General features: G+C 44.1%; 1 protein-coding gene across 1 annotated transcript in view; it reads right to left on the reverse strand.

Annotated features, from left to right (window-relative positions):
* Positions 1-26,859, reverse strand: part of LEMD3 (LEM domain containing 3) — a 1,135,447-nt gene that overhangs the window by 935,257 nt on the left and 173,331 nt on the right. The gene's annotated exons all lie outside the window — the stretch shown is intronic.

Genomic DNA, 26,859 nt, shown 5'->3' on the forward strand with positions numbered 1-26,859 from the left:
TGTTTGGAGTTGGCAACGTGTGGAAATGAAATTTATATCCCTGGGACACTATATTTAAAACCCATTTGTCCTGGGTTATAAGTTGCCAGTTTTCCCCCCAAAAGGGGCAGCTGAGACGTAAGTGCTTGGTAATATTAAAGGAAAGTCATTGAGACTGTTTACCATAAGGTGGTGTCTTGTTATTTCCAGATTTGGAAGTGGAAGCACCCCATTGCTTAGTTTTGAAAGTCCCTTGGGACTGAAACCTGATGCTTTTGGAGTGCCTGGGTTTGGCTTGAGTGGCTCTGGAAGGAGCTGGAAAGGACCAGTTCTTAGTAAGCCAGTGCCTACTAAATCTTGGAGGTTGTACTTGTAGGAAATCATTCACAGTCTGCATAGATTTAACTTATCTTCCATCTTTTTTAGAACTTCTTCAGCCTTATTGCAAAACAGATGGTCCTGCTGCAAAGGAGCATCCAACAGTTTTGCTTTAACATGATCAGGCAGAGATTGCTCCTTAAGCAAAGCATGCCTTCTAAGCACAGATCTAGTAACAGCAGCCCTGCAAGAGGCCTCTAAAGAATCAAAACCACATTGCAAAGTATGTTTTCCCACTTGTTCAGCTGAATGCAATAAATCCTGTAAATCTTTACTTTTCACACAAATCAACATCGTTTTCTGTTTAAGCAGTCCCATGATATGCTGTTGATATTTAAGCATATGGAATTGATAGTTGAAAGCCCTGATTGCCAAGGTTGCAGAAGTATAAACCTTTTTACCCCATCTATCCAGTGCCCTGGAGTCTCTATCAGAAGGGGTAGGTCTTTAGTAGCAGAAGCCTTAATGCCCTTGGGCCCCTGAGAAATGGTTTCAGGGTCCGCAACAGGATTTTTGAAAAGGAATTTGTGGGACTCAGGAACCCTGTAGTATCCGTCTGGTTTACTAGGGGCCAGAGGCAGGGAATCAGGGGGCCATACTGGATTCCGAAAACACATTAACAATGTCCAGTACAGGAGGTATAGCCAAAGGCCTATACTGAGGAAGAAGGAAATCCCCAAGCCTCTTTTTGGATTCAGAAAAATCCTGACTTTCCCCATGGAAATGCTCCCTTAAGGTATGTAAAGTTTCTACAAAAGAAAAATCCTTAGAGGGAGAAGCAGAGGGAATGGAATCAGAGTCCTCATAAGCATATGGACAAATCCAGGTCATTAGAAGAGTCAGAAGAAACAGAATCCTGTTCAGAAGATTCATAGTGAAGTTCAGCCCTAGGCCTCTTAGAACAGGCGGGGGGGGGTTGACTACCCCTGATTAGAGTAATTAAATCTTCAGCCATTTAGATCATTTTTTAGGGACAGGGGCCTGAACATGTGGCCTGGGGATCGGTTTTTTAGACATAGACCTAGATTTAGGCCTTAGTATTGAAGGTGGAGTCGGTTTAATATGCAAATCTGTAGGCCTGAATACACCCTCAGAAGGCGGTGCCTGCACAGTGGCTCCAGACCCATCCAATGTAGAGACATCCGCAGGTACCATAGGTGAAGCATCTTGCGGCATACCGGACTCCAAATGGGTCTCAGTAGAGGCCTGTGAATCAGAAGTAGAGGATATCATGGGCTGCAAAAGCACCTCACTGAGCACCGGCGAATTGGCGACTGGCTTAGGAGAAGAGTCGTCGGCAGTTTTGGACCTCAAAGGTCTGTCTCTTTTTCTTTGCGTTTTTTCAGTATTACAGTAGTCGGATGGCTAACGGACATAATTTCTGGATAATTAAACTGAGAACAGAAATATTTAGAAGCAAAAATGTACCGATGACTGATAGTGCGCTGATTCAATAAAGCACAAAACCGACAGCAAGGTACGTCATTGGTCAGGGCCTAGGCAAGGAATACAGTACAAATGAAAATCCTTATGAGGTATTTGCTTCCCACAAGTAATACAATTATTAACTTTTACTGACATTGATAAGGAGCAAGAAAAAAAAAAGAAGTTTCCCCAACGGGGTACTTAACTTTTAGTTGAAGACTTCGGTTCTGAAACTCAAAAACAAATTTCAGGAGTCGGACGACTGGGTACTTGCGAAATGCTACTGCTTCAGGCACCCAGCAGCAAGAAAGACTGATGTAATGGCGTCGGCTGCATGTTTTATACCCCTGACGACCTGACGTCATGGAAGAAGGGACAGCAACCGATGCAGGACCCAATACTTTGTTAATCAGGCCGACTGAGAGCAACCTGCCAGCAGATTACCCAATTGTAATGACTGCAACAGTGAAACACGAAGAACATCCACAAAGCATTCTATAGCTATGTCAAGAAACTCAATGTTAACACTCAGATCTGCTCTGAATTACAGCACAATGGCACTAAATATATAGAACCAACTGATATTGCCAACATACTGGCAGATAGGTTCAGTGCTGACTTTACCCCCCTCTCATCTCCTAAAGGGCCCATCTCTATACAGGAAGAATGCAAAGTTCCCGAGCCAAGAACACCACATCCAAGGGACTTGACAACATCCCAGGCTGCTTTGTACATGAAATACAGAACGAACTGCACCCCACCTAAGTACCATGCTCAATCATAGCCTCACCTTAGGCTATGGGCCCACTGAATGGTGCACAGCGACAGTTATCCCACTCCACAAAGGGGGAGCCACCACGGACTCCGGAAACTACCGCCCCATTAGCCTGACGAGTCTGGTCTGCAAGGCTATGGAACTTATAAACAATGACATTGGTAATCTCCAAATTCTGGACCCCCTCCCAGTTCGGGTTGGTAAAAGTCAGATCATTTCTCATAAACCTGACAGACTTCTTTGAACCCGTCACCAAAGCCATAGATGAGGGTAAGGTGGTTCACACAGCCTATCTAGATCTCGCCAAGGCTTTCAACACCATCCCCCACTCTGGAATTATAGATAAACTCACTAAACTAGGTACAAATCCTTATGTCACAAGATGGGTTGCCAACTGGCTCACTGACAGAACTCACACTGTGAAAGTAGCAGACTCCAAATCCAACTTCAGATCAGTGCCAATTGGAGTACCACAGGGTTCAGTCCTGGGTCCTTTCCTGTTTGGTTTCTACTTCTCTGAAGTACAGGCTAACACAGGAGGTCTTCGGCTAACGAAGTTCACAGATGACTGCAAACTAGGAGCTATAATCAAAACTCCAAAAAATGTGGACATCCTACAAAAGGGCCTCGCTGAGACAGACGTCTGGTGCCAAAGCCATGGCCTCAAGCTCAATGCCAAAAAGTGCATGGTCATCCCTTTTGGTAAAAACTCTGTACCCATGAACTACCACATAGGCGGTAGTCTACTTAACACCGAAAGTATGATGAGACCTTGGGCACAGGTGGACAGTAGTCTCTCCTTTGATAATCACATCGCCACAGTAGTCAAGAAATCCTTCTATATGGCACACATCAGAAAAGGTTTCTCATTCAGGAAAAAAAGAGGTCATTGTTCCCCTCTACTCATCACTCATTAGACCCATTATAGAATACAATGCCCCTTTTGGTATGTACCTTACAAGACATCTACAACTAGAAAGGCCACAGAAATACCTCACAAAGAGGATTACCGGCCTCAAACAGATGCCCTACGCAGACCATCTCAAAAAAAGTACAGTTTTGTACCTACCATAAATGTAGATGTTCGAATGCTAATACAGCTGCAGTAATCACATATGGAGTTCTCTGCCGTCAGGCGGTCCCTTGGTCGGCCGAATTCCAAAGTCTTGGTCCGGCGTCGGTTGTTGTCACTTTCTTTCCTGACGTCAGTGCGACAGGGATATACAAGACACAGCCGACGCCATTTTCTTCAGTCTTTCTTGCCCCAGATGTCAGGTGCCCCCAAAAGGAAGGCAATACATAAATTATAAATATAATCATGCAATGCAATGTAATCAAAAAACAGTAGTTGTAAGCAAATACACCATTAAAGGATAACCCAGACAGGTTGTATGAAGAGGTGTTAGCCACTAGGCCTTTACCAAGAGGGGAAGGAGGGAGGGAAACCTGTACTGCAGCTGTATTAGCACTCAAACATCTACATTTATGGTAGGTACAAAACTGTACTATGTTCATCGTGCATACAGCTGCAGCAATCACATATGGGTAGAATCCCAAAGCTACGCACAGGGTGGTAGGCACTAGGTTGAACTTGGAGGAGCCAGAATGCCCTGCAACACAGCAGTGGCAAAGCCTGCTCTAGTTTTGGAGTATATAAGTGGCTGCCTCCAAAATATCTTTGGTAGGGACTCCTCTGAGGAAAGCTGTAGAGGTAGCTGTGGCCCTAGTGGAGTGGAATCTGATGCCTGTAGGAACAGATTTGCCATGAAAGGAGTAACAAAACCGTATGCAGTGGCCTATCCATTTTGAAATAGTCTGTTTGGAAATTGGCTTCCCTTGAGCTCCTACAGCATAGGACACAAAGAGTTGTTCTGATTTCCTGAAAGGCTTTGTTCTGTTCAAATAGTAACGTAGCTGTCTATGGATGTCTAAAGAATGTAGCAGCCTTTCCCCTTTGTTTTGAGGATTGGGGTAAAAGGTAGGCAAGTGCATGGCCTGATTTAAAGCTACACTGGATACTACCTTAGGCATAAATGACGGGTTGGTTCGTAAGGAAACCCTGTCCTGATGGAAGATGAGAAAGGGCTGCACAGCCATGAGGACTTGCAGTTCCAAAACCCTACGAGCTGAGGTAATGGCCAGAAGGAAAGCTGTTTTCCAGGACAAATATTGCAAATGTGCTGAGGCAGCTGGTTCAAAGGGAGGCAATGTTAATTTTTCTAGAATGTAATTAAGATCCCAGGCTGGTATTGGTCGTTTCCTTGGAGGTCTTCCCCTCTGAGGAACCGTCTTAAGAGTGGGTGACAGAATAAGGGTGGATCAGTGTTGTATTCTGCAGAAATGGCTGAGGCATGAATTTTGATGGAGGAAAATGAAAGTCCAGTGTTCAACAGCTCAGCTAGATACTGCAATATCTGAGGTAAATTCAGTTTTCTAGGATCCTGGCCTTTTTTTTTTTTTTTCATCCCAAGCGCAAAACCGTTTCCATTTAGCAGAGTAAGCCTTTCTAGTAGATGGCCTTCTGGCCTCCAAAATGACTTCCTGCACCTCTTTGGAGAGTAGGATCTGTTGTGGTGTTAAGGAATTTTCCATGCAGCCAGATTGAGTGTTTTCACCTGACTGTGAAGAGTTTTGTAGCTGTGCTGAGTCAATAGAAGAGGCATTCGAGGTAGGGTCCAGGGAGGAGTATGTGTTAGGCTCCTCAGTAGTGGGTACCAGTGTTGTCTTGGCCAGTCTGGTGCAATCAGTATCATCTTCGGTCTGTCTGCTCTTACTTTCAAGAGCATCTTGGGCAGAAGAGGCAAAGGTGGGAAGGCGTAAACTGTCCGTGCTGCCCAACTGAAAGAAAGGGCGTCCACTCTCCAGGCCTTTGGATGGAAGGTCCTTGAGCAGAACTTTGTCAATTGATGATTCCTGTGGCAGGCAAAGAGATCTATGTCTGGCCTTCCCCACGCTTGGACTATCTTTGTAAACACTTGAGGATGCAACTTCCATTCGTGTGGGTCTGTCATATTTCTGCTTAAATTGTCCGCCAGCGTGTTTTCCAATCCTGGCAGGTACTGTGCTTGAAGTTTGATTTGCCATTCCAGAGCCAGGTTCTAAAGTGACATGGCTAGCCTGCACAGGGGGTATATGAATGTGTTCCTCCTTGTTTATGTACCACATTACTGTGGTGTTGTCTGTTCTTATCAATAATTGTCCTGGATGCAGGAGGTCCCTGAAAGCTGTAATTGCATTTATCACTGCTAGCATTTCCTTTTGATTGATGTGAAGGTGCTTTTCCTTTTGGGACCATTTGCCCTGAATGCACCTGTCTGTCATGTGTGCCCCCCAGGCGTAGTCTGAGGCATCTGTTGTGATGACTTGATTTGCTTGAGGCTTGCAGAATGGTAGACCTGTGTTTGTTTGACATGCTTGGGCACACCATAGAAAATCCTTTTGCAAACATGGAATTATTGGTATTACTGTTTCCAAACTGTGGCTGTGTTGAGACCATAGGTTTTTTAGGTACCATTGAAGTTTCCTCATATGCAACTTTGCACATGGGATTAGAAGAATGCAAGATGCCATGAAGCCCAGAGCCTGCAGGATTTTCCTTGCAGTTAGCCTGGTACAATTTGCTAGTATTTTGAAGTACTGAGTTAGTTGCCCTTGTTTTTCTGGTGTAAGATGGGCCATCTGGGTGTTTGTGTCCAAGTTGGCACCCAGGAAAGTTATTTTCTGAGATGGTAGAAGATAAAAGTACAGTTTTGTACCTACCATAAATGTAGATGTCCGATAGATATGCAACTGCAGTCATAACATATGGGTTTGTCCTGCCTCAGGCAGCCCTCGGTCGGCCGGATTCCAAAGTCTGGGTCCGGCGTCGGCTGGTGTCGCCTCCTCTCCGACGTCAGAACGGCTGGAGTATAAAGGCATCGGCCGACGCCATCTTCTTCAGTGTTTCTTGCCCCAGATGCCAGGTGCCCTCCTAGGAAGGCTAAATTTGGTGAATGTATAAACAATTCCAGACATGCACAACAGTAATAAACAGATGCACCATAGGAGATACCCCCAGCTAATAGGAATAGGGGTAGTGGACCCATAAAGAAGGTTGCAGAGGGGTAGGAGGGTGGTCTAATCCAACTGCAGTTGCATATCTAGCGGACATCTACATTTATGGTAGGTACAAAACTGTTCTATGTCCTTCAAGAATGCAACTGCAGTCATAACATATGGGTTGAATACCATAGCCAAGCTGGGGGTGGTTGGAACTAAGAAAGTGATGGTGTAGCTAAAATGCCCTGCAGGACTGCCGAAGCAAAGCCTGCTTGGGATCTGGAGTATAAAGGCAGGTTGTAGTGCTTGGTAAATGTAGGCACAGAGCTCCATGTAGCAGCCTCTAGAATGTCCTTTGTAGCCACTCCTCTTAGGAAAGCTGTGGATGTGGCTATAGCTCTGGTGGAGTATGGCCTAATATTGGCTGGCACACCTTTTCCATGGAAAGAATAGCAAAATCTGATGCAGTGTCCAATCCATTTGGAAATTGTTTGTTTGGAGATTGCTTTTCTTTGTACTCCAGCAGCATAGGCCACAAACAGTTGGTCAGACTTTCTGGTGGCCTTAGTTCTGTCCAAGTAGTAGCGTAGTTGTCTGTGTATGTCCAAAGTATGCAGCAGTGCTTCCCCCCCTGTTTTGAGGATTGGGGAAGAAAGTATGCAGGTGAATGGCTTGATTTAGAGACAACCCTGGAAATTACTTTTGGCATGAATGAAGGATTGGTTCTTAAGAGAGACTCTGTCCTGATGAAAAATGAGAAAAGGAGGTACTGCCATGAGTGCCTGTATCTCAGAGACTCTTCTTGCTGATGTAATTGCCAATAGGAAAACCGTTTTCCATGAGAGAAATTGCATTTCTGAAGTTGCTGCTGGTTCAAAGGGAGGAAGAGTTAATTTTTCCAAGACGAAATTGAGGTCCCATGCAGGTACTGGCGGTTTCCTGGGAGGTTTGATATTCTTTATCCCTCTTAGGAACTGTCTTAGCAAAGGATGTGAAAACACAGGTGGATCACAATTGTATTTTGCTGAGATTGCTGAGGCATGAATCTTTATGGAAGAATACGAGAGACCAGTATGAAACATTTCTGCCAAGTATTCCAATATCTGAGGTATACTCAGTACTGTTGTATCCTGACCCCTGTTAGCATTCCAGATGATGAATCTCTTCCACTTGGCTGAATAGGTTTTTCTGGTGGAAGGTCTGCGTGCTTCCAGTAAGATCTCTTAAACTTTTTTGGAAAGAGAGATATCGGAAGGAGTTATGGTAACCTCCAGGCTGTCAGATGCAATGTTTTCAGGTTTTGATGAACAGTCCTGTAATTGTGTTGTGTTAGAAGCAGAGGCCATAGGGACAGAGGCCACGGTTTGGTCCGAGTTGTGCTCAACAGCAATGGGTACCAGTGCTGCCTTGGCCAGTCTGGAGCTATCAAAATGCCGGTTGGCAGTTCTGCTTTGATCTTCAGTATCACCTTGGTCAGCAGTGGCAGAGGAGGGAATGCATAAATTGTTAGGGAATTCCAGCTGAAGGAGAATCTGTTTTCCAGGCTAGAGGATGGTGGGTCCTTGTACAGAACTTTTCCAGGTGATGATTCATGTGAGAAGCAAAGAGATCTATGTCAGGTCTTCCCCATGTCCTTGTTATTTGTGAGAAAATGTGAGGATGCAGCATCCATTCGTGTGGATCCAAGAAATTTCTGCTCAGCTTGTCCGCCAGTACATTGTCCTTGCCTAGCACAAACTGGGATTGCAAATGTATCTTCAGACTTGGGGATTTTTCCCAGAGAATCATTGTTAGCCTGCAGAGGGGATAAGAATGAGTGCCTCCCTGCTTGTTTATATACCACATGACAGTGGTGTTGTCTGTTCTTATTAGCAAATGTCCTTGTTGAAGTGATTTTTCGAAAGTCTCGATTGCATGTATCACTGCCAACATCTCTTTTTGGTTTATGTGCAGATGCCTTTCCCTTGGTGTCCATTGACCTTGAATGCATCTGCCCTCCATGTGCACCCCCCCATCCATGGTCCGAGACATCTGTTGTAATCATTTGACCTGCTTGAGGTTTGTTGAAAGACATGCCTTTGTTTAACTGACTTGCTTGAGCCCACCACAAAAATTCTCTTTGTAGACATGGAATGAGTGGGATTACGTCCTCTAGGCCTTGGCTGTGTTGGGACCATAAGCTTTTTAAATACCATTGCAGCCTTCTCATATGAAGTCTTTGCCAAAGGTATCAGAAGAATGTAAGATGCCATGAACCCCAGGGCCTGCAGGATTTTCCTTGCAGTCAGCTGGGAGAGCTTTGCTAGGCCTTTGAAGTACTCTGGCAACTGCTGTTGTTTTTCCTCTGTGAGATAAGCCATTTGTGTTTCTGTGTCCAGTTTGGCTCCTAGGAAAATAATTTGTTGGGATGGCAGAAGTCTTGATTTCTGAATGTTGACTGTGTATCCCAAGGCCTGTAGTAATTGAATGACATAGTCCAAGTTTGCTATCAAGGTTTGTTTGTTGTCTGCTTGTATGAGGCAGTCCAGGTAGGGGTATATTTGAATCCCCCGGAGTCTGCAGTGCGCCACTACTGATGCCAGGCATTTCGTGAACACTCTGGGCGCAGTAGATAAGCCAAACGGCAATGCTGAGAATTGATAATGCTCTGTCCCTGCAAGAAATCTGAGGTATCTTCTGCAGCTTTGTCTGATTGGGACATGTAGGTATGCCTCATTGAGGTCCAGAGTGACCAGCCAAGACCCCTTGCCCAGCATGGGAAGGAGTTGCTGCAACGTCAGCATTTTGAACTTCGGCACAATGAGATAAGTATTTAGAGTAGACAAGTCCAGTATACGCCTCCATTTGCTTTCCTTTCTTGGAACAAAGAACATTCTTGAATAAAATCCCTGGCCTTGTTCCTGTGGAGGGACCTTTTCTATTGCTTTTATATTCAACAGCTTTGAAACTTGAATGAGTGCCTCTGCCCTTTGATGTAGTGGCAGGTTTGGCATGCCTTGTCTTATTGGTAAAGTATGGAAGTGGAATCTGTAACATTTGTCTATTAAATCCAGAATCCAGTTGTCCTTGGTTAAGATATGCCAGTTTTTTGAGAATAAGGATAATTTTCCGCCCAAAGGCACTTCTCTTTGAGCCTTTGTAGACGGTATGAAAGTCAAGTCATTGTGGTTGTCCTTGTGGTGCAGCTGGACTGCCTGCACCACTTCTTTGATTTGGTGGTTGCCATTGGCGGCCCCTGTAGGATCCTCGGTATTGCCCTCTACCTCGGGCACGCCTGTTTTTTTCCCCTTTGAAACTTGTCAGAGTCTGGGAAGGACCAATTCTTTGAAGGCCAGTTTCTGCTGAATCTGGGTGACTGAACCTGGAGGAAATCCTTGACTGTCTGTACTGATTTAGCTTTTTCCTCAATGGACTTCAACACATCTTGTGCATTAGCACCAAAAAGCTTCTGTTTTTCCAGAGGTGCATCAAGTAACTTTACTTTAACATGGTCTGGCAGTGGCTGTTCTTTTAACCAAGCATGTCTACGTATAACAGCCCCAGTCATAGCTGCCCTACAAGAAGCTTCCAATGCATCATAACCACACTGAAGAAAATGACTGCTAACCTGCTGAGAGTTATGTACTAAATCCTGCAATGCCTTTCTATCAACAGGCTCAGGAGAGGCTAGCTTTTTCTGTAAATCATCCAGTAAAAAATCCTGGTACTGAAACATATGAAAAAGGCAGTTAAGTGACCTCATGGCCAGAGTGGTAGAGGTATAAACTTTTTTACCCCATCTCTCCAGGGACCTAGCTTCCCTATCTGCTGGCAGTGGATTCTTGGCTGCAGAAGTAGCCACTCCCTTGGGGCCCTGTGAAATAGTTTCTAGATCCACAGAATGGGCCTTAAAGAGATGTTTGTGGGTGTCAGGGACCCTATAATATCTGTCTGGCTTGACAGGAGCAGGAGGGAGAGAATCAGGGTTAGCACTGGAGTCGGAGAAAACATCATCCAGGACATCCATAACTGGAGGGATAGCTAAAGGTCTGTGCTGGGGTAGCTTGAGGAAGGTACGTAGCCTTTTCCTGGAATCAGAGAATTCCTGACCCTGCCATTTAAAATGCTCCCTCATAGAGTGTAGGACTTCACCGAACTAAAAATCCTGTGGAGGAGAGGCAGAGGGAATTGATTCCTCAGCATCAGAGTCCTCATAGGCCTGGAAGGATTCTTCTTGGGTATCTGAATGCTCAGAATCCCCCGAGTCTTCAACTGAAGAGAGGTTGTCGGCCTGCTCAGTTCTGGGCCTTTTCTCTGCAGGCGGCTGAGAACCTCTGTCTGGATGAGGCTGAGACCCCCTGATAAGAGAAATAAGATCTGCAGCAACAGACATGATCTGTTTATCAGAAGGGGCCTGGGCAGTAGGTTTAGGATGGGCCGTGGCCTGGCTGGCGGCCTTAGCACGTGCAAAGGCCTTGATGGACATGGATACAGGAGGCCTAGCTGCCCCACGTGAAGGAGTAACCTTGTCCACAGGAATGGTGTCGGGTAGATCCAGAACTTCGGTTTCTGGAGAAAAGTCAACAACCGGCACCGGTGTAGACTCCGAGACCGAAGGACGTGTTAACGCTGTGTCGTCGGCCTGGAGCGGTTGAATTACCGCTTCCGAAGGGACCGAAGCACTCGCAGAGGGTTTAGGAGTATCGGTGGAGGACGCAGGCCGAGGATGTCGGTCCCGGTCCTTTCGTTTTTTGGTAGATTGAGTTGTCGGTTGTTCCGACGGCAAGATATAAGCGAAAGATTCGCCAAAAAAGTCTTCGGCAAATTCTGCCCGGCACCTGAGAGTGTGCTTATTAAAGCAAGCACAGGCAGCACAGGCCGAGACGTCGTGGTCTGGGCCCAGGCAAGGGAGGCAATAAGAATAGAAGTCCGTATGAGGTATTTGTTTACCACAAGACAAACAATTATTAACTTTCTCAATTTGTTTTGACATCGGCTGAGGCAAGAAAAAATGTTCCCCAACGGGGTACTTAGCTTTTAGATGACTTCGGTACTGAAAACACAGCAGCTGACCGACCGGCACTTGCGAACTGCTTCTGCTTCGGGCACCGCGCGGCAAGAAAGACTGAAGATGGCGTCGGCCGATGCCTTTATACTCCAGCCGTTCTGACGTCGCAGAGGAGGCGACACCAGCCGACGCCGGACCCAGACTTTGGAATCCGGCCGACCGAGGGCTGCCTGAGGCAGGACAACCCATATGTTATGACTGCAGTTGCATTCTTGAAGGACATCGATAAACTGAAGAAAATATCCAGGAGTAGCCACCAAACCACGATGCAGAAGCCAAAAAGATATTTTATTGAAGACAAAAATTCAAATCAGGTAAAATGTGAAGCGCTTTTCGTTTGATCTATGTCAAACTTCTTCAGCTAAACAGCAGCAGTGACGTCATTTCCTTATATAATTTCAAATTATCAGCTGATGAAAAATCTGTTTATGTCACTTCCTTTTCACATGTAGGTTATTAGTAAATGCCCTCTACTGGTTAGTTACCTAACTAACTAGATGTTTTTACAAAATTCATTAAAAAGAGCACAAACATTCATTTAACAACATTTTTTTGTATCTTCTATAAAATATATATATAAAATATTAAAAGTGTAAATTTTAAAGAACATGAATAAAAAATTACACACTACCCATTATATAAAACATTACAAACTTGTAAAGCATAATTCTAAATATTAATGTGTTCATGTATTTTACCCCTGTGCAACGCTTTAAGTTTCAATACTGGAGTAATAGATGTTCTCTCATTAAGACCTGGCCATGCATCAGACTGTGTTAATATTTGCCGTCTTAATTCTTTCAACTCTAATAATACTGGCCAAGCAGATCTATCACTGATGGTAACATGATCTATAATGGCAAAACCGAAAGAATGAGAAGGAAATTCTTTTATATACTTGGCTAAAGCATTATGTTTAATGCTTTTTCTGATGGCATAATCATGCTCATACAACCTACAAGTAAACACCCTCTCGGTTTTGCCTATATAATATGCTGTGCATTGGTTGCACTGGGCGAGATACACAATCGCTTTGCTTTTACAATTATATGTATATCTAATTCTATATGCGATGTCCCTAATTTTAAAAATAGAACCTGTATTAATTTTATGACACCATTTACAGGCACCACATTTCACCATACCTCAATTTTTTTATGATCATGACAAACATATTTCAATATATCTTTAAAAGATTTCCCTTTCTTATATACTACATTAACTGTGCTAGGCAACATGTTGCGACACAAGTTGTCTTCCATGACTATACTCCAATTACGAATCAAAACGTCTTTTATCAAACTATGGTCATAAGTGAATGTGGTAACAAAAGATTTCATGAATATATTATTTTGATGAAATGTTGTTCTAGTAATAATGGTGTTCTCGTCATGTGAATCTAACAGGTTAATCATGGGCTTGTTCAATATGGGTTTATAAAATCCAATTTGACGTTTAGTGACAACTTCCTGAATCACTACATCAAGTAAATCATTTGGATATCCCCTGCTCAAAAACATACGTCGCAGATTGTCACATTCAGCTTGAAAATCCGTGAATGTAGTTGTCATGCGAGCTGCTCTCACAAGTTGACCTTTTACCACAGCTTTCCTCTGTTGGAAAGGGTGACAAAGTACAGTTTTGTACCTACCATAAATGTAAATGTCCGATAGGTATGCATCTGCAGTCATAACATATGGGTTGTCCTGCCTCAGGCAGCCCTTCGGTCGGCCGGATTCCAAAGTCTGGGTCTGGCCTCGGCTGATGTCGCACTTCACCCGACGTCATAGCTCCTGGGGTATAAAGGCATCAGCCGATGCCATTTTCCTCAGTGTTTCTTGCCCCAGATGCCAGGTGCCCTCTAGGAAGGCTAAATTTGGATAAATGTAGAAAATTCCTAACAGTAGAAAGCAATATATATATATATATATATATATATATATATATATATATATATATATATATACATATACATATATACCTACAAACAAATACACCATAATAGATTCCCTCAGCTAGCTAAAAGAGGGGCAAGTACCCTAGGAATACCACAGAGGGGAAGGAGGGTGGGTAATCCTGACTGCAGATGCATACCTATTGGACATCTACATTTATGGTAGGTACAAAACTGTACTATGTCCTTCAAGGATGCATCTGCAGTCATAACATATGGGTAGAATACCATAGCCAAACTGAGGGAGGAGGCACTAAGATAATGATGGTGTAGTTAAGATCCCCTGTAAGACTGCAGTTGCAAAACCTGCTCGGGATCTGGAGTATAAAGGAAGATTGTAATGCTTGGCAAATGTATGCACGGAGCTCCAAGTAGCAGCTTCTAAAATGTCTTTGGTAGCCACTCCTCGTAGGAAAGCTGTAGTGGTGGCTGTGGCTCTTGTGGAGTGAGGCCTGATATTTTCAGGAGTTGTCTTTCCATGAAAAGAGTAGCAGAATCGAATGCAATTTCCTATCCATTTTGAAATTGTCTGTTTGGAAATTGCTTTTCCTTGCACTCCTGTTGCATATGCTACCAGAAGCTGGTCAGTTTTTCTGCTGGTTTTAGTTCTGTCCAGATAGTAGTGCAGTTGTCTGTGTACATCCAAGGTGTGCAGTAGTTTTTCCCCCCTGTTCTGTGGGTTAGGGAAGAACGTAGGTAAATGAATAGCTTGTTTCAAGGATACCCTGGATACCACCTTTGGCATGAAAGTAGGATTGGTTCTCAGAGACCCACTATCCTGGTGAAAGATAAGGAAAGGCTGCACTGCCATTAATGCCTGTAACTCGGATACCCTTCTTGCTGAAGTGATTGCTAGAAGGAAAGCGGTTTTCCAAGATAAGAACTGTAAGTCTGCTGATGCTGGTTCAAAAGGGGGAAGTGTTAATTTTTCCAGCACAAAATTGAGATCCCATGCAGGAAGAGGTGGTTTCCTTGGAGGTTTTACATTTTTGATCCCTCTTAAAAATTGTCTGAGGAGAGGGTGAGAGAAGATAGGAGGATCCATGTTGTACTCTGCTGAAATTGCTGAAGCATGAATCTTAATGGAAGAATAGGACAGGCCATTGTGGAACAGTTCTGCAAAGTATTCTAGGATGTGTGCTAGGTTTGCCAGTGTGACATTTGTTCCCTTTGATGCACTCCAAATGAGGAATCTCTTCCATTTGGCTGAGTATGTTTTTCTTGTGGAGGGTCTGCGAGCCTCCAGGATAATGTCCTTGACTCTCTGAGATAAAACAGATTGGTTTTGTTTTATGCAATTTTCCAGGCAGTTAGCTGAAGTGTTTTCAAGTTTGGATGCAGGGTCTTGTAGTTGTTCTGCGTTAGAAGTAAAGGCCATAGAGGTAGAGGCCATGAGTTCGTCCGAGACATGCTTCTCAGTAGCGGGTACCAATGCTGCCTTGGCCAGTCTGGAGCTATCAGAATCACCTTTGGCTGTTCCTCCCTGATCTTCAATAGAACTTTGTACATCAATGGGAGAGGTGGAAAAGCATAAACTGACAGGCCTTCCAGCTGAAAGAAAGGGAGTCCACCCTCCAGGCTTGTGGGTGGTATTCTCTTGAGCAGAATTTCTTCAGTTGGTGGTTGAGTGGGGAGGCGAACAGGTCTATCTCTGGCATTCCTCATTTCTTTGTTATGGTTTTGAAGATGTCTGGATGCAGCATCCATTTGTGAGCATCCATGGTAGTTCTGCTTAAGCTGTCTGCTAGTGAATTCTCTTTTCCTGGTACGAATCTGGCCTGCAGTTGAATGTTGAGATTCAGGCCTAGGTTCCACAGGTCCATTGCCATCCGGCATAGAGGGTAGGAATGCGTGCCTCCCTGTTTGTTGATGTACCACATGACTGTGGTATTGTCTGTCCTTATCAGCAGGTGTCCTTGCTGGAGGAATGATTTGAATGCCTCGATTGCATGCTTCACTGCCAGCATCTCCTTTAGATTTATGTGTAGATTCAGCTGGTCTTGAGACCATAGGCCTTGGATACACTTGTCTTCCATGTGTGCCCCCCAGCCTAGGTCTGAGGCATCCGTGGTGATGGTCTGCCTTGGTTGTGGTTTGTGGAAAGGCAACCCTCTGTTGGTCTGGCAGGCCTGAGCCCACCACAGGAATTCTTTTTTCAGGCATGGAATGATTGGTATCATGGTTTCTAGACTGTGTCTGTGTTGAGACCATACATTCCTTAGGTACCATTGTAATTTTCTCATATGTTGCCTGGCATGTGGGATCAAGATTATGCAAGATGCCATGTAACCCAGGGCCTGCAGGACTTTCCTTGCAGTAAGCTGAGTTTGTCTTGTCAATGCCATGAAGTAGACTGGGAGTTGCTTTTGTTTTTCTTCTGTGAGAAAAGCCATTTGAGTTATTGTGTCCAGTTCTGCACCCAAAAATGTTATCCTTTGGGATGGCACTAGTCTTGACTTCTGTATGTTGACTGTGTATCCCAAGGCTTGTAACAGTTGTATGACATAGGCCAAATCTTTTATTATTTTTGTCTTGTTGTCCGCCTGTATTAGGCAGTCGTCCAGGTATGGGTAGATCTGAATTCCCTGTAGCCTGCAATGTGCAATTACTGATGCCAGGCATTTTGTGAATACTCTGGGCGCAGTAGATAAGCCAAAGGGCAATGCTGAGAATTGATAATGCTCTGATCCTGCAAGAAATCTGAGGTGTCTTCTGCAATCTGGTCGTATAGAGACGTGCAGGTATACTTCCTTGAGATCTAGAGTCACCAGCCAAGACTCCTTGCCCAACATGGGAAGAAGTTGCTGTAGGGTCAGCATCTTGAATTTTGGTACAATGAGATATGTGTTCAGTGCGGACAAGTCGAGAATAGGCCTCCATTGAGTTTCTTTTCTTGGTACAAGGAATAGTCTGGAGTAAAATCCTTGGCCTTGTTCCATAGATGGTACCCTTTCTATTGCTCTCATCCTTAGTAAGTTGATGATTTGTTTTAGAGCCTCTGACTTCTGGCTTGGAGGAAGGTTTGGCATTCCTCTCTTTTTTGGTAAAGTGTGGAAGTGAAACCTGTAGCCTTTGTCTATTGTTTGCGATGTCCATTTGTCTCCTGTAATGCAATGCCAGTTTTTTGAAAATAAAGCTAACTTTCCGCCCAAGGGTGCTTCCAGTTGTTCCCTGGTAGGCGGAATCAGAGCCAAGTCATTGTGTCTGTCCTGTGGAAGTGGTTGTAGTCGCAGCTGTGGCGGTACTCCTCTGGTTGGCAGGTTGCCACTGACTACCCCTGTAGGCACCCCTTGATTGACCTCTGCCTGTTGGGCGTCTATTTCTGCCTCTCTGTGCTCTGGAGGTGTCTGGAAAGGACCAATTCTTTGAAGGCCAGTTTCTGCTGAACCTCGGAGGTTGGACCTGCAGAAAATCCTTGACTGTTTGCACAGATTTTGCTTTTTCTTCCACTTTCTTTAGAACCTCCTGTGCAGGGGAGCCAAATAAACTTTGTTTCTCCATAGGGGCATCTAGGAGTTTAGACTTGACATGGTCTGGCAAGGATTGCTCTTTTAGCCAGGCATGCCTTCGAATCACTGCTCCAGTCATAGCTGATCTAAATGAAGCCTCCAGTGCATCATAGCCACATTTTAGGAAATGATTACTGACCTGCTGAGAGTTGTGTACCAAATCCTGAAGGGACTTACGGTCTAAAGGTTCAGGAGAGGAAAGCTTTTTATTCAGCTGATCTAACAAAAATTCCTGGTACTGTATCATGTGAAATTGACAGTTTAAAGCCCTGGCAGAAAGAGTAGCAGATGTATAAACCTTTTTACCCCATCTCTCTAATGCCCTTGACTCTCTTTCAGAGGGTAGGGGGTTTTTGGCAGTGGCAGCTGCAACACCCTTTGGGCCCTGAGAAATAGTTTCTGGGTCTGCAGCATGGGCCTTATACAAGTGGAAGTGAGAATCCGGGACCCTGTAATATCTGTCAGGTTTGGCAGGGGCCGGGGGAAGAGAATCAGGGGCAGAACTGGCATCATTGTATGCATCAACAACTGATAGTACAGGTGGTATGGCTAAAGGCCTATGCTGTGGCAAGTGTAAAAAAGTCCTTAGCCTTTTCCTAGAATCAGAAAAATCCTGACCCTGCATTGAAAGTGTTCCCTCATTGAGTGTAGAGTCTCCCCAAAGGAAAATTCTTCTGGGGGGGAGGCAGAAGGAATTGAGTCTTCTGCATCCGAATCCTCATAAGGTGAGTATGGTCCTTCCTGATGGTCTGATAAATCTGATCCATCCGAGGAATACTCAGAGGAGAGAGAGGTTCAGTCCTAGGCCTTTTTTCAGGAGGAGGTTGTGAGGCCCTATCTGGGTGAGGTTGGGATCCCCTAATCAGAGATGTAAGGTCCTCAGCAAGGCTGAGAATCTGAGAACTTGAGGAAGGTCTGTAAGAGGAAGCTTTTGTTGGTAAGGCCTTGGAAAGTTTAGCTGCTTTAGCCCTGGAGAAGGCCTTAATAGACAAAGAAGCAGGGGGTCTAGCTGCCCCACGTGCAGGAGTAGAGATGTCCAACGGAATGGTGTCGGACAATTCTTGTGCGCCTGCTTCTTCGGTAGGAATTTCTGTAGCCGACTCAGCCGGGGCCTCTGTGGCCTCGGTTGTCGGAGGCATGCTTTCGGCCGATGGAAGAACCGAGGACTCTGTTTCAGCCGAAACCAAGACACTCGCGGTAGGCCTAACCGTGGTTTCAGCCGAAACCGCGGGCCGCGAGTGTCGGTCCTTTTCCTTGCGTTTTTTGGCTAAATGTGTGGTCGGAATCTCAGACGGCATTTTATATGCAAAAGCGGAACCAAAAAACTCTTCTGCAAACTCCGACCGACGTCTAAGTGTCCATCGGTTGAAGGAAGCACAGGCTAAACAAGCTGATACGTCGTGGTCTGGGCCTAAGCAAGGAAGGCAGTAAGAGTGGAAATCCTTATAAGGTATTTGTTTCCCACAAGTTAAACAATTATTTACTTTGTCTGACATCGGCTGAGGCAAGAAAGAGTCCCCAACGGGGTACTTAGCTTTTTTAGAAGTCTTCGGTAGCTGAAATCTCTGGATCTGACCGACCGGCACTTGCGAACAGCTTCTGCTTCGGGCACCGCGCGGCAAGAAAGACTTAGGAAAATGGCGTCGGCTGATGCCTTTATACCCCAGGAGCTATGACGTTGGGTGAAGTGCGACATCAGCCGAGGCCAGACCCAGACTTTGGAATCCGGCCGACAGAAGGGCTGCCTGAGGCAGGACAACCCATATGTTATGACTGCAGATGCATCCTTGAAGGACATCTTGTATAATGCAGAAAAGAGTTACTGTAAGTTTTTTTCCTATAAATAGTCGCCATGTAACATTTGTCAAACTCGTTTTTGACCAGATGGACATCCAAATAATTCAAAAAATCAAATGTTACTTCATAAGTGAATTTTAAAAATGTAGTAGCACTATTAATGTACGCCAAGAATTCATTCAAAGACTCTAAACTACCTTTCCAAAAGATACAAATGTCATCTTGGAACCTCTGGTAAAATCTGATGAACTTGTTGTATATACTGGAAAAAACATATGTCTTCTCCCAAAAAATCATCACAATGTTGGCATAAGCACCCCCACATGCCACTTTTTTGAAGATAATATTGGCCATCATGGGTAAAGAAATTATGACTCAAAACGAGTTCAAGTAGTTCTATGATTAAATTGATTGATGTATTGTCAATTTTTTGTTAAAGTAAAATTTCACTTACCCATTCAAGACCAATATCTTGGGGGATAACTGTGTACAAATCATTTACGTCAACTGTGACCAAAATGTCACTAGTGCAGTATTCTACTTCATTTACTTTTTCTAAAAAAGACCATGAGTCTTTACAAATATGTACAAATTTCTGAATGATTTTCTTAAGTTCATAATCAACAAATTGCGCACTAGCTGACGTAATGGACTGACGTCCATCAATAAGAGGTCTCATTGGAGGATCCAGGCTGCTTTTATGTATCTTTGGTATTCCGAAGAAAACCGGAATTCTTGGTGTAATCAAGGGAAGGGAAGGGAAATCTTTTAAAGAGATATTGAAATATGGTTGTCATGATCGTAAAAAAATTAATAGAGGTATGGTGAAATGTGGTGCCTGTAAATGGTGTCAAAATTAATACAGGTTCTATTTTTAAAATTAGGGACATCACATATAGAATTAGATATACATATAATTGTAAAAGCAAAGCGATTGCGTATCTCGCCCAGTGCAACCAATGCACAGCATATTATATAGGCAAAACCGAGAGGGTGTTTACTTGTAGGTTGTATGAGGATGATTATACCATCCGAAAAAGCATTAAAAATAATGCTTTAGCCAAGCATATAAAAGAATTTCCTTCTCATTCTTTCGGTTTTGCCATTATAGATCATGTTACCATCAGTGATAGATCTGCTTGGCCAGTATTATTAGAGTTGAAAGAATTAAGACGGCAAATATTAACACAGTCTGATGCATGGCCAGGTCTTAATGAGAGAACATCTATTACTCCAGTATTGAAACTTAAAGCGTTGCACAGGGGTTAAATACATGAACACATTAATATTTAGAATTATGCTTTACAAGTTTGCAATGTTTTATATAATGGGTAGTGTGTATTTTTTTATTCATGTTCTTTAAAATTTACACTTTTAATATTTTATATATATATATTTTATAGAAGATACAAAAAAATGTTGTTAAATGAATGTTTGTGCTCTTTTTAATGAATTTTGTAAAAACATCTAGTTAGTTAGGTAACTAACCAGTAGAGGGCATTTACTAATAACCTACATGTGAAAAGGAAATGACAAACAGATTTTTCATCAGCTGATAATTTGAAATTATATAAGGAAATGACATCACTGCTGCTGTTTGTCTGAAGAAGTTTGACATGGATCAAACGAAAAGCGCTTCACATTTTACCTGATTTGAATTTTTGTCTTCAATAAAATATCTTTTTGGCTTCTGCATCGTGGTTTGGTGGCTACTCCTGGATATTTTCTTCATTTTCTGAGATGGTGTTAGCCTGGATTTCTCTTTGTTGACTGTGTATCCCAGAGAATTCAATAACAGTGTTACATAAGCCAGATGTTCCAGACGTATGTGCTTGCTGTCCGCTTGGATCAGGCAATCGTCCAAATAAGGGTAAATTTGTATCCCTTAAAGTCTGCAGAAGGCAATTACTGATGCCAGGCATTTCGTGAATACTCTGGGCGCAGTAGATAAGCCAAAGGGCAATGCAGAGAATTGATAGTGGATTGAACCTGCAAGAAATCTGAGGTATCTTCTGCAGCTTTGTCTGATTGGGACATGCAGGTATGCCTCCTTGAGGTCCAATGTTACCAGCCAAAACTCCTTGCCCAGCATGGGAAGAAGCTGCTGTAAGGTGAGCATCTTGAATTTTGGTACGAGTAGAAATGTGTTTAGGATGGATAAGTCCAAAATGGGCCTCCAGTCGGTTCCTTTCCTTGGTACCAGGAATAGTCTGGAATAAAAACCTTGACCTTGCTCGTGAGTAGGTACCTCTTGAATAGCTTTCATGTCCATGAGCTCTGAAATTTGTATTTGAGCCTCTGCCCTTTGATTGTGTGGCAGGTTCGGCATGCCTCTCATTTTTGGAAGACTGTGAAAATTAAATCTGTAGCCTCTGTTTATAATGTCCAGGATCCATTTGTCTGTTGTGATTATATGCCAATTTCTTGTAAATAATGCCAGTTTTCCTCCCAAGGGTGCTGCCAGCTGAGACTTGCTTGGCATGAAAAGGGGGAAGTCATTGGGTTTGTTTCCTGTACTGTTGTGCACTGTCTTCGCCACCTCTTGGTGGTGGAGTTTGCCATTGTCTGCCTCTATATGATCCTTGAGATTGTCCTCTGCCCCTTGTGCGTCTGTATCTACCTCTTTGGGGCTTGTCCGTGGCTGGAAAGGACCAGTTTTTAGAAGGCCAATTTCTGCTAAAACGTGGTGGTTGAACCTGTAGAAAAGCCTTGACAGTTTGCATAGATTTAGCTTTTTCTTCCATTTTCCGTAGTATCTCCTCAGCATTAGTACCAAATAATACATCCTTTTGTAAAGGAGCATCTAGTAGTTTAGCTTTAACATGATCAGGCAAGGTTTGTTCCCTAAGCCAGGCATGCCTACGAGTTACTGATCCTGTAACAGCAGCTCTACTTGAGGCCTCTAGAGCATCATAGCCACATTGTAAGGTGTGCTTACCCACTTGTTCTGCACTATGCATCATATCCTGCAACTCCTTCAAATCTGGTTGTTCAGGTTGTGACATTTTATTCCTTAATTGTGATAACAGAAACTGCTGATATTTAAGCATATGGAACTGACAATTTAAGGCCCTCATGGCTAGGGTGGCCGAGGTATATACCCTTTTTTCCCCACCTTTCTAAGGATCTAGACTCTCTTTCGGAAGGTAGTGGATTCTTAGCAGTAGAGGCCTTCATTCCCTTGGGGCCTTGAGAAATGGTTTCAGGGTCAGCATTATGGCTTTTGTAAAGAAATTGGTGAGAGTTAGGAACTCTGTGGTACCTATCAGGCTTGACTGGGGCAGGAGGCAGGGAATCCGGATTAAGGCAAGCCTCCGAATAAACATCATCAAGTATGTCCAAGACAGGAGGTATCGCCAGAGGTCTGTGCTGAGGTAACAAAAGAAATTCCCCAAGTCTTTTCTTGGAATCAGAAAAGTCTTGGCCTTCCCAATGGAAGTGTTCCCTCAAGGTGTGCAAGGTTTCCCCAAAAGAAAAATCCTCTGGGGGAGATACAGAAGGAATGGACTGCTCTGCATCAGAATCTTCATAAGGGGAGTACGAGTGTTCCTCTTCATCAGGAAGTTCTGAAATAATGGAGCCCTGGTCAGAAGAGGGAGAATCTTCCTCCACTCTGGGTCTCTTGTCTGGAGGGGGTTGGGAACCCCTGATAAGAGTAATTAAATCCTCAGCCATTTTTAGCATCTGCTTTTTAGGCATGGGGCCTGGAGATGGGCCCTGTGCAACAGGCCTCTTGGGATGCATGGCTGATTTGGACTTAGTAAAGGCCTTAATGGAAAAGGAAGATGAGGGTCTAAAGACACCATGGGTGGAAGTGGACCTGTCCACATTAGGAGGCTCAACACTCACAGTGGCTTCGGTGGTTGTAGTCTGGGTATGGGCCGAGGTACCTGCGGTCTCGGGTACAGAAGACACGCCAAAGAAGTGTCGTCAGTAGTCAGGGACTGCATAGGCGTCTCGCTGAGAACCGGACCACGTGTAGGCGGTTTTGGCGTGGTGTCGGTGGAGACCGCAGACCTCGCGTGTTGGTCCTTGTCCTTGCGTTTTTTGGACAAAACTGTAGTCGGAGTCTCCGACGACATTTTATAATCAAAGGCTGTACCAAAACAGTGTTGGGCGAACTCCGCCCAACGCTTAATAGTTCGTTTATTGAAAGTAGCGCAAAAGCGACAGCCCGAGATGTCATGGCCTGGGCCTAAACAAGGTATGCAGAGGGAATGGAAATCCTTATGCGGTATTTGCTTCCCACAAGAAATACAATTGTTAACTTTTTCTGACATCGGTCTGAGGCAAGAAAAATTTCCCCAACGGGGTACTTAGCTTTAAAGAAGACTTCGGTTTCCAATAAATCGTAAATTCAGGAGCTGGCCGACCGGCACTTGCGAACTGCTTCAGGCACCGCGCGGCAAAAAAGACTGAAGAAAATGGCGTCGGCTGTGTCTTTTATACCCCTGTCGCACTGACGTCAGGAAAGAAAGCGACAACAACCGATGACGGACCAAGACTTTGGAATTCGGCCGACCGAGGGACCGCCTGACGGCAGAGAACCCATATGTGATTACTGCAGCTGTATGCACGATGAACATCTTGCTGTTGAGCCTCTGCCCACTGATTTGGGGGTAGGTCTGGCCAACAGTTTGGGGTTGGTAAGGTGTAAAGTGGAATCTGTATTATTGGGAAACTACATTTAAAACCCATTTGTCTTGGGCAATGAGTTCCCAATTTTTTGCATGCAGGGTGATCTTTCCCCCTAAAGGAGCAGTCAGTTGAGCAGGGCTTGGAAGGTTTAAGGTTAAGTCATTGTGGCAGTTTACCATAGGGGGGGTGTCTTACTACTACCAGCTTTGGAAGTGGGGCTCCCCACTGTTTATGCCTGCGAATACCTTGAGACTGTAGCCTAGGTGGTCTGCTGTTCCTGGGTTTGGACTGAGAAGGCGTGAAGAGACAGGAAAGGACCAATTCTTAGAAGGTTAATGCCTACTAAATCTGGGAGGCTGTACTTGCAGGAAATATTTAACAGTTTGCATAGATTTAACCGTTTCCTGCATCTTAAGTAGTACTTCTGCTTTGGTGCCAAACAGGCGGTCTTGGTTTAAGGGAGCATCCAGTAAGTTAGCTTTAACATGATCTGGCAAAGTTTGCTCTTTAAGCCAAGCATGCCTTCTAAGAACAGACTCCGTGACAGCAGCCCTGCAAGATGCCTCTAAGGAGTCAAAACCACATTGCAAAGTATGTTTACCAACTTGTTCAGCAGAATGCATTAAATCATGTAATTCTTTACTTTCAGCACAGTCCGAAATCAACATCACTTTCTGTTCAAGTAATCCAGTTATATGCTGCTGATACTTTTAACATATGAAATTGACAGTTAAGGCTCTAATGGCCAAAGTAGCAGAAGTGCATACCTTCTTTCCCCATCTGTCCAGGGCCCTGGAATCTCTATCAGAGGGGGTAGGGTTCTTGGCAGTAGTAGCCTTAATGCCTTTGGGTCCCTGTGAAATGGTCTCTGGGTCCGCCATATAATTTTTAAAAAGAAACTTGAGAGTCGGGTACTCTAATACCAGTCAGGTTTCCTGGGAGCCAGAGGTAGAGAGTCTGGGGCCAGACTAGATTCCATGAAGGCATCTACAATATCCAGTACAGGAGGGTTAGCTAAAGGCCTATGCTGAGGTAGGAGTAAGAGTTCCCTAAGCCTCTTTTTGGAGTCAGAGTAATCCTGGCTTTCCCAGTGGAAATGCTCCCTAAGATTGTGCCAAGTTTCACCAAAATTAAATCTTCTGGAGGGGAAGCAGAGGGTATTGAGTCCTCTGCATCAGAATCCACATAGGTACACAAGGGCAAATCCTGGTCATAAGAAGATTTCAGAATCCTGATCAGAAGAATCAGAAGGAAAATCAGTTCTAGGTCTCTTAGAGGGAGAAGGCTGGCTTCCCCTAAATAGAGTATTAAGGTCTTCAGCCATTTTTATCATTTTTTTTTTTAGGCATATGGGCCTGACCATGCAGTTTGGACGTCGGTTTTCTAGGTGTGGATAGAGTTTTAGTGCTTGAAGAAGAAGATGGTGTGTTTGATATGCAAGTCAGAAGGCCTGAATACACCCTCATAAGCCGGTGCCTGCACAGCAGCTCCGGACCCATTAAAGGTAGAGGCATCCGCAGGTTCCATAGTCGAAGTATCTCATGGCATACTGGACTCTGAATGGGTCTCAGTAGAGGCCTGCGAATCTGAAGTAGCGGGTATCAGGGGCTGCGAAAGCGCCTCATGGAGTACTGGCGACTAGCTTAACGGAGGAGTCATCTGCAGCTTTGGACCTATGCTGCCTGTCTCTGTCTTTATCTTTACATTTTTTTCGGAATGTCGGTAGCCGGATGGCTTACCTAAGCCATTTCTGGATAATTAAACAGAGTACCGAAATAGTGACGCAAAAATGAACAGACAACGAATAGTTCGTGGATTGAATAAGGCACAAAACTGACAGCTAGGGATGTTGTGGTCTGGGCCTAAGCAAGGAATGCAGTAAGAATGAAAATCTTTGAGGTATTTGCTTTCCACAAGTAATACCATTGCTAACTTTTACTGACATCGGTTTAGAGCAAGAAAAAGGATCCCCAATGGGGTACTTAGCTTTTTTGAAGACTTTGGTTCTGAAACTCGAAAACGAAAATTTCAGGAGTCGGCCGACCGGCACTTGCGAACTGCTTCTGGCACTGCACGTCAAGAAAGACTGGTGTAATGGCATCGGCTGCATGCTTTATACCCCTGACTACCTGATGTCATTGAAGAAGAGACAGCAACCGACGCAGGACCCAAGACTTTGATAATCAGGCCGGCTGAAGGCTACCTGCAAGCAGATAACCCAAATGTAATGACTGCAACAGTGAAACATGAAGAAAATCAAATCTTTCACTAACAGTTTCAAAATACAACTCTTCTGGAAAGACATTTTAATAAATACTTTCACTTTCTTCAAAATCAGGATCTTCAGCCTGAGGAAAATTAACTTAAGAATGATGCTCCTCTCCCTGCTCATCTGACTGGAAAGCCACTGTCAAACTGTAAGGGCAGTTTCTTTTTTCTGTTAAATTGTAGAGAGGAACCATGATTTAACACATCAGAAGCAAAGTAATCCCTTGGCAAATCCCAGCAAATTCTCCCTGTTCATAGTTAAAGAAACAGGAAAAGAAGCATTTTAAGTTTCTGCATCTTCTTCCTAAGACACTCCTTTGAAAAGGACCAACATATGACAGAAGCACTTTCCCGTTAATCAGGCACCTTACCCCAGCTAAGCAGTAAACCTGGACTTTCCCCTTCCCCAGAGCCCAAGAGTGGTTTTCCCTTGCCCTATGATAACAACCTTTCAGATACAGAGGATGTGTCACTCTCTGTCCCTATTGGATTCCCACACAACTGCACCAAAGGGACAGAGAGCAAAAGAAAAGTGGTCCAAAGAACAAATTTTCGTCACAGCAGAGTCATCCCCCACGCTTAGAGAGTGAGGCAGCAGTCAGGACACCAGACTCCTTAACCTCCTTCTTCTGGACAAGACAAGCAAGATTCTCAAACACAGACAACTGCTATATTTTCAAGCCAGGAAGACCACCTCAAAACTGAATACCAAATCATGAATAGCATTTAGGTGGCAAGAAAGCTCTGCCACTTTTGGCACACAAAATGCCTCTTATATGGCACTGCTCGAGTCAATGGCAGTTTGGGTGCATGGAAGGTGCCCAAAAGCTTTGAAAACAGGTCAGAGCTCATATTCTAAGGCAAGGATGAAAGCCATAAAAAGCTTAGGCTACTGAACAATATCATCAATGCTGAACTACCATTACTTAAAACTGTTACTACAAATATACCAGACTCATCCATTAGGAACAGTAAACAAATACGTATTTCAAATATGAAAAAAATGGGGTTCATGACATTCTTCCTATTACCAAGTATACGAATGTATTAA

This window comes from Protopterus annectens, chromosome 11.part0 (genome assembly GCF_019279795.1).
Source record: "Protopterus annectens isolate FY-2018-M chromosome 11.part0, PAN1.0, whole genome shotgun sequence".
In the NCBI taxonomy this organism is placed as follows: domain Eukaryota; kingdom Metazoa; phylum Chordata; order Ceratodontiformes; family Protopteridae; genus Protopterus; species Protopterus annectens.